The sequence below is a fragment of the Bos indicus x Bos taurus genome, chromosome 26 (genome assembly GCF_003369695.1).
Source record: "Bos indicus x Bos taurus breed Angus x Brahman F1 hybrid chromosome 26, Bos_hybrid_MaternalHap_v2.0, whole genome shotgun sequence".
NCBI classification, from domain to species: Eukaryota; Metazoa; Chordata; class Mammalia; order Artiodactyla; family Bovidae; genus Bos; species Bos indicus x Bos taurus.
The window spans coordinates 17,478,821-17,483,340 of record NC_040101.1 but is presented as its reverse complement, the minus strand read 5'-3'; the positions used below and the strand labels follow the sequence as shown (position 1 = coordinate 17,483,340).

Genomic DNA, 4,520 nt, shown 5'->3' with positions numbered 1-4,520 from the left:
CACAGTTATCTTCCATGAAGATCTCCCTTAAACAGACTCACTCCCACCTGGTAATTTCTTCTCTGGATTCTCGTACCATTTTGCATTTGTCCTTGCTAGCACATCTGCCACATTTGGACTTGGGTTATAGTTACGCTTGGCTTATTTCCTTTCCTAAATTTGTCCAGGGAACTTCCTTTTATGCTTGTGCAGATCTCCTAATTCCTAGGGCTATGCCTTCCACAGATGGGATATCAGGCAACTGTTGACTCTCCTAGTGGATGGATGAATGACTGAATTGCAGTAATATAGCTAGCTGCTGTGTTATATTGTTGGGTGAGGTTGGCAGAATTAAACATTGTCTTTCTTTCCTCTAATCTATGGGAACTTGAATAGGATTCGTATCCTGCTGTTGTGTGAAAAATGTATAAATTTTAATTATGCTGAATTGGTTCATAGTGCTTTTCAGGTCTACTACATCCTTTGACTTTTCTGTCTATCCATTCTATTAATTTTTGAGAGTTTGTTATTAAAACTCCAACTAAAAATCTTAAAGTATCTACTTAAAAAGATAATTGTTCATGATGATGTGTGACAGAAACCAATACAATATTATAAAGAATATCATTATACTTTAAGAATGAATTTTTAAAAATAATTATAATATATAGTGGAACTACATGTAAATTTGTTTTGTATTTTCCAAGTCACCTGCAAATGTGTTATCATATTTCATAATTTAAAAAATAAAGAGAGAAATCTTTGTAATATCTATTTTATTATTTAATTAAAATATTTATGTAATTTTAAAAAATCACTATAGTTCATGCTGGGTTGGTCATGAATGATCAGGTAAGCAACTTAGTTTCTCTGAGCCTGTTTCCTCAGCTATAAGGCAGGGACAGGATTCTTACTTTATAGAGTCTCAATGAGAATTCATATTCATATGAGATTGTGTATGTAACATATCAGGTATCTAGCCTGGCACATAGTAGGTACTCAGTTAAAGAAAGGATAATGATGATGGTAACAATGGTGATGGTGATGGTGTAGTCGCGGTAACAGCGATGGCAAAAATTATGACTTTCAACCAGCTAAAAATGAAGTGCTAAAAAGAGAAGGTTCTGCCTGGGTGGTTGAGGGACCACAGCTCTCAATGTCAGATAACTGACTTTTCCCTTCATCGGATGCTGTTTACAAAAGCAAAGGTCATCTAATATATTCATAGAAGGCTCTAGGCATATCAGCTATTTATTCCCATATTTGAGACTTTGAAACAGATACATTTCATACTGGGGCTACAAATGATTAAAAGGAGAAAAACCCAGTTAGTGTGGTTGTTAGCTGTGATGAACTCTGTAAAAATGGTTTATTGGAGGCACGTACAGTTGTTGTTTTTTTTAAAGGAGCAAATCTTTCTTATAATAATTTTGTAGCTTTCATCTTTATATTATAAAATAATTCATGTTTATCATAGAAAATTTGCAAAAAAACCCAATAAGACAATAAAATAACTCATAATTCCACTGTTTTGTTTAGAAACAAAAGCTGTGTACGCTTTGAGGTGTATTTCTCTGATCTGTCTTATTTTTTCCTTTTAGAACTGAAAATTTGGGTGGCTTCTTCGTCACTAGCCAGTGATTTTATTTTCATGCCTTTTAAAAATAGAAATGAAAGCCTAGCAGACAGTTTTAGAAGAAATGAAAGTAAGGTATATAGAAGTTTTAAATGTAGACTAAATACCAGTGGTTTCCCATGCAGATAATTCCACAGGAGCCAGGCAAGGGCTTGGTTGAGGCCACGTCAACCTACTTCTAATTTGGCTAATACCCAAATTCCTGGTCAGGCCTTTATAGGAGAGCCCCTATAGTCCGCTGTGATGTTCACTCTTTCTTCTTTCTTTCATCCATGAGGATGGAAATACCCTCATGGGTTTGATGGGCCTTTTGGTCATGGGAGGAGGTGGGGTGCCCAGCCATAGTCTTCCTGGAAAGGGGGACTTCAGAAAGCACTGAGGCAAAATAAAGTGGGTGCGACAGGAAGATTTCAGGGGAGCCTAAGGAGGGAGAGGCGGGGCTGGGAATAAGAGTCATGGGGGAGAAGCTGGGAGGGATAAGACCAGTTCTGGGGAACAAAAGGGATCCAGCAGCAGAGCAGGAGACCAAGAGCCTGAAAAGGAAAGTTGGGCATAGGTCAGGACTGAAATATTCTATCGGACTCCACCCCACCACTCTTCAGCCCACAGGAAAGTCGGCCAAGTGCCACAATCTTGTGATAGCGTGTCTCATGGGAAGGGAGCTGCGGTCAGCTCCTGGGTGGGTGAGGGAGAGAGGCCGAGACGAGAGACAGTCCAGGAGGGTGGCTGCTGAGTTCGGCAGGTCTGAACCGGGGAAATCTCTGAGGCAGGGGCTGGTGAGCAGATTGCAAGGCTCCACCAGGGACCTACAGCAACCTTGGAGTGGATGCAAAATGGTTCCTGCATGTGCGGTGGGACTGAGAGCATCATATACTGAAAAGTTGGAAGGACGGAGCCCAGAGGCTGGGAGGTTCAGAGACAACTTGTTGCCATCCCCTGGCTTACATAAGACTCATCTCCATTGACAGAGCCATCTCTGGCTTTCGGATAAGTGAATTTTTAGTCTGTGGCAGCTACCAGCACATGACTGAGTTGTAGTCACAATGTTTTAAAACACCCCTGGAGATTCCTGGCCGAAAAGTGAAAACTGTCACTAGAAAATGACAAATGAACCGGAATAGCCAGGCTTGGATGACCTCCACCAGCTGCCCAGGCTGCTTCCCATGATAACGAAGCCCTCCCCGTGCAGAGACAGAGGTCCTGGTTACCCCACTAGACTTCTGTTCCGGGAGCCCACCCACTCTCGGGAGGAGGGGTTCTTTTCAAAGAAACCTACCTGGGTTGGACAATGGGGTTCTCTGGGTCACTGCAGAGTGGTGCGGTGAGGGAAAATAAATGATCCAAGTATTTGGAGAGAACGATTTCAGAGAAAAATTATACTTAAAAAACAGATGGTTCCTTTGTTTCCAATAGTTGCCTATAAATTGTCTATTTTTCTGTTCTGCGGAATTGAAATTGATTGAAAAGGACATTCTTTTATCATGAGTCAGTTGACAAGAAAATTGAGAAAACAAAACAATGAGTGCCAGCTTTTTTTTTTTCCTCTCTCTTTTCAGACAAGTAAGTCCAGAGGTTCAGGTAAGAAAAGAGAAAGAAGGTCGTCAGTGGTGGTTTTTAGCTGCTGTCCGTGGTCGCCTTTCTGAAGCTGCTGTGCAGATGCCTGGACACACACGTCCCTCCAGCTGCCTCACATCTGGAATTCTGGAGTTGTCCCTCTGGTGCTCCACGAAAAACAGCAAAAAACCAACTTTGGTTTCAAACCCAACATGGTTTCACAGGCTTTTCCAGACTTGGGCTGTGGAAAACTGCCGCTCTTGGCTTGAAATTCAGTTTAGCAAGTGGTATGTTTCAGGGGAACTGGTGGATCTGAAGATTAATTTGTCTCTGCTGCCTCCTGAGGCTCTCCCATCAGCTGCTTGGCTCCCAGAACCACCAGTCTGAGTGTCGCAATGCACTCCAGGGGCGAGGAGGAATGCGGCACAAATGTCGTCAGTGAGAACAGCCCACTGTCTGGGTGTCTTCTGGTCTGTGCGTTTTCTCCCGTTTTCACCATATCATGTATACAAAGAGGGTGATAGGAGACACGTGTGTCTTCCACCGGTCACAAAATGCCTCCTTGTCCTGTAGACCTGGACGGGGTGTCTCTTTGCGGTAGCTGTGTCTTCCTTCTTCTCCCAGCCACGTGACCCCCCTGAGATGCTTTACGCCAGGTCTGCTGATGAGTGTGCAACAGGAGGTTGCAATGACAGGTAGGGTACCAGCTGACCAGCTACCGGAGCTTGAATCATTTCTCCAAATAATAGGCATATGAGAGAAAGGTTGCTGGTCTCTAAACGTGGTGAATTGGTTTAGTAAAGAGTCCTCTTCCTGCTTTTAAGTACTGCTGAGTCCCAAAGGATGTTCAACTGTCCACACATGACTTTTAGAAATGGGATGGAATTTTGGGTGGAGGTGGGGAGAGCAGTGCATAGAATTAAACTATTGAATTTGGGGTTTCCCTGGTAGCTCAAATGGTGAAGAATCCACCAGCAATGTGGGAGACCTGGGTTCAACCCCTGGGTTGAGAAGAACCGCTGGAGGAGAGCAAGGCAACCCACTCTAGTATTCTTGCATGGAGAATCCCCATAGACAGAGAAGCCTGGAGGGCTGCATTTCATGGGGTCGAAAAGCATCGGACACTCCTGAAGTGACTAAGCACAGCACATGTACAATGGTTGGCACATATACAGTGGTTGTATTTTTTCCAATGGACAATCCTGAGATCCACAGTCTTTGGCTGATCATTAAGGTGCTCTGGGGAAACAATAATAATAATAATATATAATAATAATGTTATTAATATTAAATAATATTATATATTATTATAGAGTTAGCAAATGTTCCCTGCAAAATGAGGGCCACAGAT

The 4,520-nt window shown here is 42.6% G+C and overlaps 1 long non-coding RNA gene across 1 annotated transcript; it reads right to left on the bottom strand.

Annotated features, from left to right (window-relative positions):
• Nucleotides 1-1,573: 1,573 nt before the first annotated feature.
• LOC113884647 lies at nucleotides 1,574-4,160 on the bottom strand. The gene is made up of 2 exons (XR_003508951.1): nucleotides 2,892-4,160; nucleotides 1,574-2,148 (listed from the first exon to the last, which is right to left on the bottom strand). It is a non-coding gene; the product is annotated as an uncharacterized LOC113884647 (long non-coding RNA).
• Nucleotides 4,161-4,520: the final 360 nt, after the last annotated feature.